This window comes from Cebus imitator, unplaced genomic scaffold (assembly GCF_001604975.1).
Source record: "Cebus imitator isolate Cc_AM_T3 unplaced genomic scaffold, Cebus_imitator-1.0 Scaffold110, whole genome shotgun sequence".
Lineage (NCBI taxonomy): Eukaryota > Metazoa > Chordata > Mammalia > Primates > Cebidae > Cebus > Cebus imitator.
Genome location: NW_016107425.1, coordinates 5,575,624 through 5,593,241, shown reverse-complemented (window position 1 = coordinate 5,593,241; position 17,618 = coordinate 5,575,624). Strand labels below are relative to the sequence as shown.

The 17,618-nt window shown below is 40.0% G+C and overlaps 1 long non-coding RNA gene across 1 annotated transcript in view; it reads left to right on the top strand.

The window, feature by feature from the left end:
* Nucleotides 1–17,618, top strand: part of LOC119472636 — a 173,033-nt gene that overhangs the window by 29,553 nt on the left and 125,862 nt on the right. The gene's annotated exons all lie outside the window — the stretch shown is intronic.

Sequence of the window (17,618 nt, the reverse complement as noted above, 5' to 3'; positions counted from 1 at the left end):
CTGCCTCGGTAATGGCGGACGCCCCTCCCCCACAGAGCTGGACCGTCCCGGGTTCAGCTGCGCTTGCTGTGAAACTCTCAATCCAGAGTTTCTGGTTGCTGTTCTTTTGTGGGGGTGGGGCCAGCCGAGCCTGATCGCCTGGCTCCCTGCCTCAGAGCCTTTTTTAAGTTGGTGTTCCAGTGGCCTGTTGAAGAGGCGCCGGGGTCTGTTTGTTTTCCCCTGCGGCCACTCACTGCTCTGGCTTAAACAGCAGCACTGAGGTTTGTGGCGCTTTTTTTGTCCTGGAATCTACTGTCCTGGTTCCCTGCTTAGTCCCCTTTTTAAACAGATGAATGGGTGACTTCCCATGGCTCCAATTGCCAACCAAAAGGGCACCCGGACCAGTGTATTTTGTACGGAGAACCGCTGCTCAGGGGCGCCGACAAAGCAGCCGCGCGGGGCAAAGCAGCAGCGCCAGCCGGCACAGCCGCGCTTGCTGAAAAAGCCGCGCTGGTGACCTGTGGAGTTCCTCCGCCTGGGAATTTTCTAGTCTGTGGGCAATAAAAATGTGGCGTCCATTCACCCTCTGCACGTTCACTGGGAGCTGCAATCCTGAGCTGTTCCTAAACGGCCATCTTGGATCCTCAGCTCTGTTTATTTGTTTTTTAAGAAATACACCCATTGTCATCGAGGGACGTTCTGTTTTGTTAGATGACTGATGATGTCTAGTGTAATAGATTATGAATATGAAAGGCCCCCCCCCAACAAATGGCTCTCCATCAGAAAAGAAACACTCTTGAAAGTGTACATAGATATTTGTAGTTTACAAATCTCATTTGTGTAGCTGAAGCAGTAACTTATTCCAGTGCCTTGATGGGACAGTGAATTACCCTGTTAAGCTGTGTATTGTGAGCTAGAGAGCCCTTGAACATGCATGGCCCTGATCTACCTAGGGCAGAGCCTGCAGCCCTGGGGCTGGGCTTCTCCCACTTATGTCCATTCTTCCTTTTCAGCCTTTTGAGTTTTCTTAACACTCTTCTCTTTCCTCCTCTCCATCTGCTCCCTCTATCTGCGAAGAGATGTAGACAACAGACATTTAACTATGAAGAAGGTAAAAGCAGACACAGTGGAAAAGACTGTCAAAGAGAAACAGAGATAGGGGTGAGGAGTTACAGTAAAGACAGGAGAGAGAGACACGCTGACCACAGCCTCTAACAGCCATCCTTAAACATGCATGCCATGGTGTTCATCCCATGGTCAGACGACATATCATGCGGCATGCAAGTCACTTTAAGCCCTGACATCAGAAAGATTCCTACATTGCAAGGGAGGGTTGACAATAAAGAATAGCATTGTCCGCTTTCTTGCGATGAGATGAAGACAATTTTGGAAGCTCCTTATGAAAGTTCTAACCAAAAAGAAAAGACCAGAAAAGAAAAAGACAAGCTTTTTCTTTTCTTTGTCATATTTCCCACTGTCAGACTATATGCATCTACAGTCTTAGTTTATATTCCTAGCAAGAACAAAGCTGTATTTGGCTTCCTTCTGTAGATTTTCTCACTGCATTGTTAATAAAGAAAAAGGGGTGTGAAGGAAAGAAATAAGCTCAGAAGCTCAGAAAACAGTCGATGGATGAGTGGAACACAAGACGCTGCAGACCGAAGTGAGCAAACTTCAAAAGAAAGCCTTTCTGCAGGTGCATTACTTAGGATTACCTTCAGATGTGAGTGACAAAGAACTCAAGATAACAGTGGTTTAGATGAGATTGAATTTTATTTCTCTCTCATGTAGAAGTGCAGGTTGGTGGTCTGGGACTGATATAGTGATATGGTGTTTCACACACCTTTTCTATGAGACTGAGACATGTGGCTTTGACCACCTCATGCATCAAAATGCTAGCATCTGCATGCCAAGGAATAGAATGAGAAAAGCAATTAAAGAGAGAGGGAGAAAGAGAGAGGGAGAGAGAAAAAGGGCTCATGTGTGCTCTCCTCTCAGAAAGGTTTCTAGAACAACTATATAACCTTCTGTTCACAACCCATTGGCCAGAACTCAGCCATACCTAGCTGCAGGAGATTCTGAAAAAAATCAGTCTTGGTTCTGGGAAGCTGTTCAATCAAAACCTGAGCTCATTTACTGTGGTAGAAGGGGGCAACTCATATGAGGGAGGATGCAGTAGGCTTGTACAATCCTCACAAAAATGTTTGGCCCCTCATTTGTTACTAATGTCATATTTGGCCCTGTGATTTTCTTTAGATAATGAGATATAAGGAAAAACTTTAAGAGCTCAGTGGTAGTTTACCATGTCCTGTTTCCCCCATGCCCTGAGATTGGCAAGATGTCAGAGGCTGTTCGGTCACTTGGGTCCTGGAAATGATGACGTGGAGCAGAGCTGCTACTGGCCTATCACAGATATGAGACACCAGTGGAAAATAGAGCTTTGTGATTGAAAGCCACTGAGATTTGGGGTCATTTGTTGCTGTAGCACAACTGAACTCAGTGATTCTCAAAGTGCAATTTCTAAACCATTAGCATCAGCATCACCAGAGAAATGGTTAGAAATGCAAATTCTCAGCCTCATCCTGGACTTACTGAATTAGAAACATGAGTAGCACCCAATGGTTTAACAAGTCCTTGTTAAACTGAGAGAGATTCCAAGTGTGACAGCCAGTGTTCTGGTCTATTTTGATGGATACAGTCAAATATAGTTTCTATCACACATGAAGGTAGACACAGGGAACAGGGCTTACCATCTATCCTCCGGAGAGGAGAAGGAGAAGCAGCAGATTCAGTGACTGCAACAGGGGAAGTGGCATCTTCCTGTCACTTGGTATGACCTTAGCCCTAAGGGAAGAGACCACAGCTACAGAAGTTGTGAAACACAACTCTTCATTGCAGCGAGAAAATCAGTTACTGGAACAAGAGCAACAGTTGCTCCCACAGGCTTGAAGCTGCAGGAGTGGAGCCATACCTTAGAAATCTATGTCTTACTTTTTTGGTTTTATGGTATCCTATTGTTATAGCTGGAGTGCACACAAAACACTAAAATAACATATCTTGAACATGAAAGTAACTTGCCCTATTAAATGGCTTATATCTGACTTTTTCCAAATACTACCACCTCAAGACAGTTGAGATACCCTAGGTTGTTCCAAAACATGACTGACATATGGGTCAGTGTATGTTGTCTACATCCTGCAGACAGCAGGATCTGAGACTAGCCCCAGAAATTGCCGGGGTGTGGCTCTGCAGGGCTGGAAATGAGCAATGGATGTATCCTCATAGAAACCTTCAGTGCCCATTTTCCATGCTCTATCAGAATGTCCACGTTGTCTGGATTACTCTGATCTATCAAGCAGATCTCCATGCTCTGATCTAGAGCAGTGAGGAGTCATGACAGAAAGTGAGGAGTCATGAGAGAAATAGGCTGAAACCAAGATGTATGCTGCGTGTGGCTCTTCTAGATGTAGGGTTTTCTCAACCCTGCCAACCCCTAAGTATGAATGCCCTCTGCGTAGTGTTAGGAAATGCTCACAGGAATAAGCCTCCCAAAGATCGTGAAGGGGAATCCAGTCGAAGCAGGGAGTGGTGCTTGAACCCAGAAACCTTGGCATGCAGCGGAGAGGTGGCACTGATATCCCCCCTCACTCCAGGCAACTGACTATATTTCTTCCTCTGAGTTTGTGAGAAATTCAGATTTGAAAAAAAAAATACCAAATAACCTTAATGAGGCAGCAGTTTAGCTTGAATTGGCAATATTCTACATACATTTGCCTCACAGTGTGAACCGAGCAAACCTCCCCATTGAGTGAAGGAGCAAGCACCTCATTTGCTGCTTTGGGCTGAATAGTTGCCATATTTAAAAGAACAAACACGATTTCCCCAGGATACAACTTTTCATGTGCTATGGTCAGTTCTCAGGCTAAGCTTTTATATTAGTCATCTGACATCTTCCTTAGAGCCCACAGGGAAACCCCACTGTCTCCATCCTACTGAATGCTTCTTGCAAAGAAGCCAAATGTCCTGAACACCAAGGGAGAAAAACACAGAGAAAACAGTTCTGGGCCTGACCCCTGAGCCTCTGTCTAGAAACATCTCCAGGGAAGTTGCAGGGCCCATAACGAATCATCCCCACCATCACCTGATATTTTTCTATAAAGGAAAGTCAGATTTGAGGGAATGGCAATGGCAATAATGAATGGGGCAGAAAACCAGAAAACATCACACAACTACATCATGAGGTTGACAGTGGGAACAAAGGAACCTGGGCCGAATGCAGAGAAGGAACCCAAACCCAGCATCTCTTTCTGCTTATGGGTCTGAGAACTCTTGGGGTCTTTTGTCTAACACTGGTTACGTGGCTTTTACAGTGAATTTTAAACCTTTATTTTAGATTCGTTCTTTCCTTGGGAATAAATGGCATTGCTCTAAACTATTTAGTAGCTGTGGGAAGACTAAGACAAATAAGACAAAGGCAAGCAGCTTCTTGAAACTTCTGCCTGCTAGAATGTATGTTGAGGCCAAGGTGGGGGCCGAGGGGACGTGTTGGCTTGCTTGGCTTTATTGGAATCAGTTCACGGAAATTTCTGGGCTCTGGGGCTGATGAGCCAACAGAGGAGGGGTTCCTCCCAGAATTCTGAGGTGAAAGACACCCCTCAAGCTGTACTGTGCTGGGGTGGCTTGCTGCAGTGACCTACCCAGCTGAGCATGGCCATGATATGGAATGGGGTACCCACAGCTGGCTAATGGCCACCACATGTCTGACCTCTTACTGGCATGTTCCCCATCTGCCCCTGCCCTTATCTTCTCCCAGGTTTCTATATCTCTATCTCTTCTTGGACTGATGTCTACTCACTCTTACAGACATTTTTCTTTCCTGAGCATTTCTCAGCTGATAACCTAGGCTGAACAATGGCAGTGACCTCTTTTACCACCACGATTTTTTGCAGTTCACATGGATTATTTAAAAACTACATACCTGGCCAGGTGCAGAGGCTCACACCTGTAATCCCAGCACTTTGGGAGCCTGAGACAGAGAATCACTTGAGGCCAGGAGTTTGAGATCTTGTCTCTACAAAAATAAACTTAAAAAAAATTTAAAACTATACACATATTCTAATAAAGGCAAATTATTTTCTATTTCATAATGCTTATATTTACAGTCAAAACTTTTATGACAGCACAAAGGTAGAATTCAGTGAAAGATACCCACTCCCATCCCTATCCTCACTAAACTCCCCCAGCCCAACTCTTCTCATCCTAATAGGGTCTGATCAGTCCCCATGCCTGGGAGGAGTGTGGGTGGCATCCCTCCACAGCACTATGCTCAGTCCTATGCTAAAACCCTCAATCTAGCCTCCACCTTGCCTTTTGGCTGAATTATATTTTCTGCTAGAAGAAAGTGAGTGCAACCATTAGAAGCTGGGCTGCCCAGGCCAGTTCTGCTTGCAGGAAGAGTGGAAAATTTTGCATTCTCCCTACCATGTGGGTAAGACCTCCGCCCCGTCTTCTTCCACCTTCGGACATTACCCCTGGTAGCTCTGGCTGTTCTGGCTCAGAACTGCACTGACGTGCTCTCTGTCCTCCCTTTGGTGTTTTTTTCTCTCCTTCTATCTCACTTCTCCCACCTTTTTTGTCTCTCTGCCTCATTGTCCTGTCCCTTGGTAAGCTATTTCTCACTTCCTGTCTTCCTCTCCTTCCAGGTCATTCCCCCCTTATTCAAAATGTTATCATTAAGTGAGGAACATAAAGAAAATGTTATCATTAAGCAAAGAACAGTAAGAGAAAGTTTCAAAATAGTGAATTTTATTTTTAAGAAGTCCATATTACTAGCTGTGAGTCTAATTCATTTTATTTCTGACTTCTTATTTTGAAAAATTTCAAACCTACTAAAAATTTGCCACAATGGCACAAGGAACACACATACAGCCCTTGCCTGTGTTGATCATTGTAAACATTTTGCCACATTTGTCTTCTCTTTGTGTATGTATTTTCATTATTTTTATCTTGTGGAAATATTTAAGAAAACATTGCAGATATCATAACCCCTTATTCCTAAATATTTTCAGCATGTATTTATTTTTTTAATGAATATTTTAAAATATCTTTATTAGGCACAGCTGCATACAAATGATATTTCTATTTTGGCTCTGTTCTGTTAGTGATTCTGTTGTTTCTATCATTGACCTTTTTCCTTTTTAAATTAATTTATTTATTTTTTGCATTTTACTTTAAGTTCTGGGGTACATGGGCAGATCTTGCAGGATTGTTACATAGGTATACACATTCAAATTGTCTCTATTGGCAGATGATATGATTGTATGTTTAGAAGACCCAATCGTCCCAGCCCCAAATCTCCTAAAGCTGATAAGCAACTTCAGCAAAGTCTCGTCAACATGCAAAAATCACAAGCATTCCTACACACCAATAACAGACTAACAGAGAGCCAAGTCATGAGGGAACTCCCATTCACAATTGCTACAAAGAGAATAAAATACCTAGCAATCAACATATATTTCTTAAGAACAAAAACATTCTCTTACATAACCACAATATGATTATCAAATGATGAAAATCTAACAGTGGTACAATATAATAAACTAGTGATCTAGCCCTGTGTCTATTTAAATATTTGAAGGAAGAATTTGCATTTGGCTTTGGTTTACATAATCTAAAATAGGATTTTATTGCAGTTTTACCAAAATCACCTCAATAGGAATGGGTGGTGGCCTCAAGGAAGTGCTTTTTACCTCTTCGTCTATTTCACTACAAAGCGTAGATGACACCAATAGTACCTATCAACCAAAGGTATTTGGCTGAGGAAATGTATTTTCAGCATGCTAAAATAGTTGAAAAAGTATCCAGGCACATATTCTATACCACAAAACCAGTGCCTAATTTGGAGATAACTTCCACAGACTTTACATGGTATTTTGATACAAATTAATTTTATGAGAACTCATATTAAGGGACATAACCAATCTAGCTTTTTCCACAAATGTATTCATATTAGATAACCCATTCAGAACAAGAACAAAGATGATGTTGAAATGGAACTGATAGCTCTTTGTTGTGTTTTAAAGGGAGAGATGTGTGCATATACCGTACATATGTCAACAAGCAAGCATACAACACGCAACATTGTTGGTTTAAGTGCATCTGTATTCCTGAATCCCAGACAAACAGCTCTGCCTGACAGCAGCTGAAGTCCAAAGTTCGACCCGAGATTGATTGTACCAACATGATTGGAATAAACCAAAAAAGAGATGCCTTCCTGGTGATTCACCAAACCCAAAATGATGCTTCTGAAATTTGTACCTTTCCCAGTTTGGTTTTTTTCCTGAAACATTAAGAGGCTATCCAGTCTCTTGCCAAAAGGGATTTGTCCTTTTTATCTAGTCAGAAGAGTGCTTTAGCTATTTGCATTTCTGAATTGCTTAGCTGCCCAAGCATGCTCTGTGTGTGCTGTTTGAAATGTGTCATAGAGGCACGTGACTGCTGTTCTCAAGCTGATGTTGGACTTTCTCCAACAAATATGGATTATGTTAAAGTCGGTTCTGAATTGACGAGGATATGTTAATAACTCCCAGATGGGCATCTCTGTGCTCTCCAGCAGGGAAATGCAAGCAGTCCATGGCAGGAGCAAGTGTTTGGCAGGTCCATCATTCCGTCATTAAAGGCCACATTATTACTTACAACTGTGCTTGCATGACAATGGCTGCGATGAGCCCAGCCTTGCAGTAATGAGCACTAGGAATCTGCTTTTAGGTAGATTGTTTTCCAGGTGGTAAAAAATATTTTGTTTGAAATTTCCCTCTTCCTATTGCCAAATAAGGTATTATGAGAGAATCAAAGGGGCAAGGTGGGAGGTGGAGGGAGGGACCTATGCTGTTCCTTAGAGATCAGGACAAGGCAAAGGTATATGCCCAGAGATATATGTTCAGTAATCCTCGTGCCAAACAACCTGAGCTGTGTCCTTCAGTGCCGAATTCCTGCCCTAGCAAGTTCCATTTGGAACAATTATTTATGTTAGGGTTGTTTACAGTGTGATTGTGGTTTCCATTAGACAGCAAAGCTTCTTTGTCTTGGTCCTTAAGCTACCATGTATGATTGTTTTGCAGTTGTCTTTTTAAAAAAAGAAATGAGAAATGTGAATCTCCTATAACTGTATTCCCAGTTCAGGAGGAAACTGAGCATATTTGATGTTAAATTACAACGTGACAAGTGTTACTTAGGGGTAAGCAGTCCATGCATGATGCAGTTAATACAATTAATTGTGACAAAATTAGATACTAAGATGAAAGCAAAAAAATTGACAAAAAAACATCATTTAGGTAACTGCATATAAATTTACCATATTTTAGCAGAGTGGTGAGAGGCAGCAAGGTCTCCACTTGCAAAGTAACTGTTGCACGTGCATTGCTTTCATTTAGAATGTAAAGTAATCTTTAATCCCAAAATATATATTGTGATGAGAATGCCTGAGAACAATAAAAAGTAATTGAAAACATTCAATTGCAGATGATGCGCTTTCTCCTTTGCTTTGGTTTTCTTTTTCAATAACAAGCAAGTCAGCCACAGAGAGTCCCCTTACTTAACAGTCAGGTAACTGGATTTTATGATGTCATTTCATCTCCATAGGCATATCTATATGTTCTCTTTCTTTTTTTTTTTTTTTCAGCAGCTCCAAGGAATTTAAAAGTATAAAACCACATCTGCCAGTAACATTATGACGAACCATTTTAGGATTTGTTTTTTTACAAGGCAGCAGCACTAAATGTCATCAATCCCCAGCATGCACTGGTATATTTTTAATGCGAACAGTCAGGATTTTAAAACATTTTATCTTAAGTCATTAAAAAAATATCTAAAAATCAGCAAAAGATTTCACAGAGCTTCTGCATTGAGACCTGTCTGAAGAGGGTTTTTATGGGTGTGGGACCACGAGTTAACCATTTGGATATTCCAGAAAGGTGGCATAAAGATAATCCAGCTTACACAGTTTACTGTAAGAGATGGTGTCAAGGGCTCCTCATAGACTGCCACCCTCTTTGGACTATTTATTTGCCCAGGGGAAGAAGGATATTGCCAAAAACTGGATGCAAACTACCCCAGTCCCTTATAAGTGTTACAACTTATGCTTCCTTATGTGTGAATATCATGACGTATCTATAATCTGATAGTTTACACAATCTTGAGAGGCTGCATGTTTATTGAAAATACTCTCAGCTCACCCTCACATTGAACAATTTAAATGGCAGCCCAGTGGATTTGGACTCACTTAACCCCAGTTCACAATTGGTAGGCCCTCTTGTCGGAACTTGCCCAAGCAATAAAAAGGGAGGGATTTTTGCTTAAAGACTCTTAAAAGACAATTTTGCTTAAATTGAACCTGGGTATTTCTCTCTCTCTCTCTCTCTCTGTAATACTTTAAGTTCTGGGATACACGTGCAGAATGTGTAGGTTTGTTACATAGGTATACATGTGCCATGGTGGTTTGCTGCACCCAATAGCTCATCGTCTACATTCTGTATTTCTTCTAATGCTATCCCTTCCCTTACCCCTACCGTCCAACAAGCCCTGGTGTATGATGTTCCCCTCCCTGTGCCCATATGCTCTCATTGTTCCACTCCCACTAATGAGTGAGAACATGCAGTGTTTGGTTTTCTGTTCCTGTATTAGTTTGCTGAGAATGATGGTTTCCAGCTTCATCCATGTCCCTGCAAAGGACATGAACTCATTCTTTTTAATGGCCGCATACCATTGATGGGTATTTGGGTTGGTTCCAAGTCTTTGCCATTGTAAATAGTGCTGCAATAAACATATGTATGTATGTGTCTTCATAGTAGAATGGTTTATAATCCATTGGGTATATACCCAGTAATGGTATTGCTGGGTCAAATGGCATTTATAGTTCTTAATCCTTGAGGAATTGCCACACTGTCTTCCACAATGGTTGAACTAATTCACACTCCCATCAACAGTATAAAAGCGTTCTATTTCTCCACATCCTCTCCAGCATCTGTTGTTTCCTGACTTTTTAATGATTGCCATTCTAACTGGCATGAGACAGAATCTCATTGTGGTTTTGATTTACATTTCTCTAATGACCAGTGATGATGAGCTTATTTTCATGTTTGTTGGCCACATAAATGTCTTCTTTTGAAAAGTGTCTCTGTTCACATCCTTTGCCCACTTTTTTATGAGGTTGTTTTTTTCCTGTAAATTTATTTAAGTTCTTTGTAGATTGTGGATATTAGCCCTTTGTCAGGTGAATAGATTGCAAAAATTTTGTCCCATTCTGTAGGTTGTCTGATCACTCTGATGATTGTTTCTTTTGCTGTGCAGAAGTGCTTTCATTTAATTAGATCCCATTTGTCAATTTTGGCTTTTGTTGCTACTTGCTTTTGGTGTTTTAGTCATACTGTCTTTGCCCATGCCTATGTCCTGAGTGGTATTGCCTCGGTTTTCTTCTAGGGTTTTTATGGTTTTAGGTCTTATGTTTAAATCTTTAAACCCTCTTGACTTAGTTTTTCTATAAGGTATAAGAAGGGATCCAGTTTCGGTTTTCTGCATACTGCCAGGCAGTTTTCCCAACACAATTTGTTAAATAGGAAATCATTTCTCCACTGCTTTTTATCAGGTTTGTCAACGATCAGATGGTTGTAGATGTATGGTGGGATTTCTGAGGCCTTTGTTCTGTTCCACTGTTCTATATATCTGTTTTGGTACCAGTACCATGCTGTTCTGGTTACTGTAGCCTTGTAGTATAGTTTGAAGTCAGGTAGCACAATTGCTTTCAGGTTTAAATACAACTTACAAGGGATGTGAAGGACCTCTTCAAGGAGAACTACAAACCACTGCTTAAGAAAATAGGAGAGGATACAAACAAATTGGAAAACATTTCATGCTCATGGATAGGAAGAATCAATATCATGAAAATGGCCATACTACCCAAAGTAATTTGTAGTTTCAATGTCATTCCCATGAAACTACCATTGACTTTCTTCACAGAAGTAGAAAAAACTACTTTACATTTCATATGGAACCAAAAAAGAACCTGTATAGCCAAGACAATCCTAAGCAAAAAGACCCTGGTTATTTCTTAAGTCTTCAAAATGTATTTTGTACTATTAATATTTCATCAAAGAATTTCAGTTAATGCATTTCTGTTTGCAGAAAGTTTGGGGAGTTGGCAGGTATAATAGAAAATAGAAGATGCTATATTTTAATTGCCATTAAGTTGAAAGTTTCAAGATACTATAAGACCCCAATTAGTTAGCTGAATATCACAAGTGGTTCATCATTGTCATTAGGCAGCTACAGAGTGCCAGACACTCTGCAAAATTCACAAAAGCAACTGTCCCTGTTTGGGGGAAACTTATACTTCTGGGGGTGGTGATCTTTGTTGTTGCTATATTACCATTTGTAATGAGCATTCTTGGAATGAAGGACTTGGTATTTTGAAGGAGGTTTACGGTCTCTAATTATAGCCTCAAGAGCTCAGAGCACACGATAGTATATTTACAGGAAAGGAAACCTACCCACAAAGAGGTTATGTCGCTGATCTGGCATTACAGTAAAGGCTTTTTGACACCCTTTTAAATGTTATGTCACCTTTGACAGAACATACTCTAACACCACAAAAAGATATGAAATAGGAGAATTTGAAGAAGAGAGACTTTTGTGTAAAAGCACCAATGCTATTAAGACCAGAGATAAACACAGGGAAAGGAGTAGAGTTTTTATTTCACCTTCTTTGTCCTTTGCTACACGGAACAATATTCTTCTCATAATGGCACTCAACTTTCTGGATTGTTAAAAAGAAGCTTATAAGAGCAATTGAAAGTAATATGGGCATTTTAATATTGTGACACTTAATGCTGCATAAAACCTTTGTTTCCTACAGGTTTATTGAACTGGTGTATTAGATTTCCTGCTGTATGAGCAGGAAGATTATGGTGGCTTAGGTCTAAGTATACTATAGGGAGGCATTTTGTATTTTCTCTATAAATAGTGTTCCTAAAACAACACAATTGTGTAACTATTAATGTTTATATTGCATTATACATCTCCCAAAGTTTACTATGCATGGTATAGAGTGTGGTAACCAAAGGAAATGTTTTTGTCTATGAAATACACTGGGAATTGTCATTATTAAAGTAAATCTATTTTACTTATTATCTCATCAGTAGGATTTTCATGCTTTGGTCTTACATTATGTTATTATAGTATTATGTCTGTAAGCTTCTAGAAGCTAAGCATTTAAACATATATATGCACATATCCCACACATGCATGTATATATCATATTTTGAAACAAAGCTATAGCAGTCTAGCAGACTGAATTTTAAATGGAAATAATTACATTTGGATAAATCCAAAATGGGCAGAAAACTTGAAAAATGTTGGTTTCAAGTGTGTGGTTTTTACAGATGAAAAATTTGATTAGAAGACTGTTGTTCACAACGTGTGTCAAAGCTTGTTTTTCTTACTGAAATAATTTCTCAGGCTAAATGAAAATAACCAAATCATTAATTCTGTTATTAAATGTGCATTTTTCAATAGGTAATGCAGAATCATCCTCACAAGTGCAGGACAAAATGTAGCCCTGCAAAAAATGTACAGCACAGATTTCAACTTGGGTTACAATTTTGTTCCGATTCCTGGGGAAACATAACCTATGGTGAAATTGTATTTCTTTGTGTGAGTAATTTAATGAGCAATTTCTTCAGAATTTATAAGAAAAAGGCCCCAGACCTAGCACTGCAGGTCCCCCCAGAGCCACTTTTCCTTCCATACATGAATAGCCAGTTTCATTATGTTCAAAAGCATAGCAAGAGAGAAGCAAATGGGGAGGGCTGTTACATCCAAAGAAATGAAAGATTATCTTCTCCAAGCAGCAGAAATGAGATGTATTGGGCCTACCTTTGAATCACTCTTAGCTTCAGATAGAACATGACGTATGGGTAATCTGCAATTTGCTAGGGGCATTGTTAGCATGCATCGCCTCCAGGGTAGGATTTTAACCAGGCCTCCAGCAGCTGTGTGTTTGGCATCTCAGCCACATTAGGTATACAGAACCCTACTGCTATTACCCCGGTGAAACCCGTGCCAAGGCCCCTGGTGACACAATGGAGGTATTAGGTCAGATGAGTTACATTAAGTGGCAAGTGATAAATTCAAGATGACAATTCAAAACAGCAGTGTTTCTTCTAAGTAATTAATTCCAGTGGTGCCTGAGGCGGTGCTTGGTCGCTGCCACTGGTGTGGCAATGCTGCGTAGCTAATGAGAAAACATTACAGTGAGGATTAGGGGCCTGTGCATTCTGGCAGGCTGAGGTCACTATGATTAGGAAATATTAACACAGGCTTACTGTGATAAACCATATACGCCCAGGAAACTTAATTTTTATTAATGTAAAAACTGTTGAGCACTTTACAGTGTGGTGATTCACTACGTGGGCTAAGGAGACGGGTGACACATTCCACCCAGGGTCCAGGACAGCCTCTCAGGGCCTGTTGGGATGGGGACCAAGGCTTGCCAAGGCCACTCACATTCTTTTCATTCTTTTCTGCTGTCTGTGGAAACTGTGTCTTTGGCACAGAGGGAAGCTGTAAAATTATGGGCCTGTTTTATTTTCTCAAATATGATTTAATGAAAACCTTTTGTTATATGACTCACCTTCCTTGCTTAAGAGATTATTCTGAAATAGTTCCATGGTGATCTTGTCAAGCAATGGACAGGGAGTTCGCTTTTTCTTGCTAAGTCTGTTGTTGAAGAAGGAGTGATGAGAGCACCTTAGATTTCATAGTGCTATCTAATTTGTAGAGAGCTGATCGTATTTATTCAGACTGCCAAGCTATGTGGAGGATGCGTTGCCATTCCAATTTGAAACATGAGAAACTTGAGGCTAGAGAGGCGAAGAGAATGGGAGAAGATCACACAGGTAACACGCTTGGCCCAGAACTTAGCACCCAAAGAGCTAGTATGTTGCTCCCCTGAACATAACATAGCATTTGCAAAGCTGGCCACCAAAATGATTTCTTGTAAAATTCCCAATGAAGATTCTTCTGAGACCTCTTTTGTACGCGTGCACGCACACACACACACTCAAACACACACACACACACACAATGTGAATTCATCTCTACTGAAGGACTTTTAGTTTGAGCAACTACAGATGTCTTATGGTGTATTGGACATATGACCTATAAAATACCTACTAAACACTTTGTCTTTGCACTGAAAAATGAACTGCTTCTAGAGGTAAGACTGCTTTCTTATCACCTGCTATAAATTGGCTCTGGTGTTTTATACTCAGATTTGATATGTGCTCTGTCCACAGGTATGCATGTGAGTGAAGGGAGATGAGTAGAAAGGCCATTAGCAATACGTGTTCCCTGAAACGTTGAAGTGCTACCAAACACTCATATCTTTATGGTCTAAGCTTCTTAGTTTATTAAGAAGTTGATTACATTTTAGAGAAAATAAGAAAAATTATAAGTACAGTATATATTTTTTAACTTTATAGAATATATGATATTGATCTTGCATTAGTAACAATGAAGTTTAGCTAGTTCCATTTTCCAGAATGGTAGAAAAGAAATAATGAAGAGAGTTCTTTCTTCATGATAGTAGATGAAGGAGGCTTGATTTCAACAAAGTAACAATTAAAAACTGTTTGTAATGATGCATATGCAATTATTGACATCATTGTAAATGAAAGCAAAACTTAGGAAAAGTCAGTATTTGGGAAATAAGCCTACCATATATATATATTTTTTTTAACTGAATATATGTGTATGTTTTACTTGTGTTTTTTTATTTTATTGTACTTTAGGTTCTAGGGTACATGTGAAGAACATGCAGGATTGTTGCATAAGTACATACATGGCAATGTGCTTTGCTGCCTCTATCCCTGTCACTTATATCTGGCATTTCTCCCCAAGTTATCCCTCCCCAACCTCCCTGCCTCCTGCTGTCCCTCCCTAGTCCCCCCCAACAGATACCAGTGTGTAATGCTCACCTCCCTGTGTCCATGTGTTCTCATTGTTCAACACCCGCCTATGAGTAAGAACATGTGGTGTTTGATTTTCTGTTCTTGTGTCAGCTTGCTGAGAATGATGGTTTCCAGATTCATCCATGTCCCTACAAAGGACACAAATTCATTGTTTTTTATGGCTGCATAGTATTCCATAATATATAAGTGGCACATTTTCCTTGTCCAGTCTATCATCAGTGGGCATTTGGGTTGGTTCCAGGTCTTTGCTATTGTAAGCAGTGCTGCAATGAACATACATGTGCAGGTGTCTTTATAAAAGAGAGGTTTGTAATCCTTTGGATATATACCCAGTAATGGGATTGCTGGGTCAAATGGAATTTCTATTTCTAGGACCTTTTGCCACACTGTCTTCCACAATGGTGAACTAATTTACATTCCCACCAACAGTGTAAAAGTGTTCCTTTTTCTCCACATTCTCCCCAGCATCTGTTGTCTCCAGATTTTTTAATGATCGCCATTCTAACTGGTGTGAGATGGTATCTCAATGTAGTTTTGATTTGCATTTCTCTAATGCCCAGTGATGATGAGTATTTTTTCATGTGTTTGTTGGCCTCATATATGTCTTCTTTTAAAAAGTGTCTGTTCATATCCTTCACCCACTTTTGAATGGGTTTTTTTTTCTTGTAAATCTGTTTGAGTTCTTCGTAGATTAGCCCTTTGTCAGATGGGTAGATTGCAAAAATTTTTTCCCATTCTGTTGGTTGCCAGTTGACTCTAATGATTGTTTCTTTTGCTGTGCAGAAGCTCTGGAGTTTAATTAGATCCCACTTGTCTATTTTGGCTTTTGTTGCCAATGCTTTTGGAGTTTTAGTCATGAAGTCCTTGCCTATGCCTCTGTCCTGAATGGTTTTGCTGAGGCTTTCTTCTAGGGTTTTTATAGTGTTAGGTCTTATGTTTAAGTCTTTAATCCATCTGGAGTGAATTTTAGCATAAGGTGTCAGGAAGGGATCCAGTTTCTACTTTCTGCCCATGGCTAGCCAGTTTTCCCAACATCATTTATTAAACAAGGAATCCTTTCCCCATTGCTTGTTTTTGTCAGGTTTGTCAAAGATCAGATTGTTGTAGATGTGTGGCATTGCCTCCGAGGCATCTGTTCTGTTCCATTGGTTTATATCTCTGTTTTGGTACCAGTACCATTCTGTTTTGATTACTATAGCCTTATAGTATAGTTTGAAGTCAGGTAGCATGATGCCTCCAGCTTTGTTCTTTTTGCTTAGAATTGACTTGGCTATGTGGGCTTTCTTTTGGCTCTATATGCAGTTTAAGGTGTTTTTTTCCAGTTCTGTGAAGAGGGTCATAGGTGGCATGATGGGGATAGCATTGAATCCATAAATTACTTTGGGCAATATGGCCATTTTCACAATATTGATTCTTCCTAACTATGAGCATGGAATGTATTTCCATCTGTTTGTGTCCTCTCTTATTTTGTTGAGCAGTGGTTTGTAGTTCTCTTTGAAGAGGTCCTTTACATCCTTTATTAGTTGTATTCCTAGGTATTTTATTCTCTTTGTAGCAATTCTGAATGACAGTTCATTCTTGATTTGGATCTCTTTAATTCTGTTATTGGTGTAAAGGAATGCTTGTGATTTTTGCACAGTGATTTTGTATCCTGAGACTGCTGAAGTTGCTTATCAGTTTCAGGAGATTTTGGGCTGAGACGATGGAGTCTTCTAAATCTATAATCATGTTGTCTGCAAATAGAGACAATTTGACTTCCTCCTTTCCTAACTGAATACCTTTATTTCTTTTTCTTGCCTGAATGCTCTGGCTAGAACTTCCAATACTAAACTGAGTAGGAGTGGTGAGAGAGGGCATCCTTGTCTAGTGTGAGATTTCAAAGGGAATGCTTCCAGTTTTTGCCCATTCAATATGATATTGGCTGTGGGTTTGTCGTAAATAGCTTTTGTTATTTTGAGATATGTTCTGTTGATACCTAGTTTATTGAGAGTTTTTAGCATAAAGGGCTACTGAATTTTGGCGAAGGACTTCTCTGAATCTGTTGAGATAATCATGTGGTTTTCGTCTTTGGTTCTGTTTATATGGTGAATTACGTTTATAGCCTTGCGTATATTGAACCAGCCTTGAATCCTTGGGATGAATCCTACTTGATCATGATGAATAAGCTTTTTGATGTGCTGTTGCAATTGGTTTGTCAGTATTTTGTTGAAGATTTTTACATCTATTTTCATCATGGATGTTGGCCTGAAGTTTTCTTTTTTTATTGAGTCTCTGCCAGGTTTTGGTAACAGGATGATGTTGGTCTCATAAAATGATTTGGGAAGGATTTTCTCTTTTTGGATTAGTTCAAAAGGAGTGGTACCAGCTCCTCTTTGTATGTCTTGTAGAATTCATCTGTGAACCCATCTGGACCTGGGCTTTTTTTAATTGGTGTGCTATGAATTGCTGCCTGAACTTCAGCCCTTGTTATTGGTCTATTCAGGGTTTCAACTTCTTCCTGGTTTAGGCTTGGAAGGGTGCAAGTGTCCAGGAATTTATCCATTTCCTCCAGATTTACTGGTTTATGTGCATAGAGTTGATTGTAGTAATCTCTGATGGTAGTTTGTATTTCTGTGG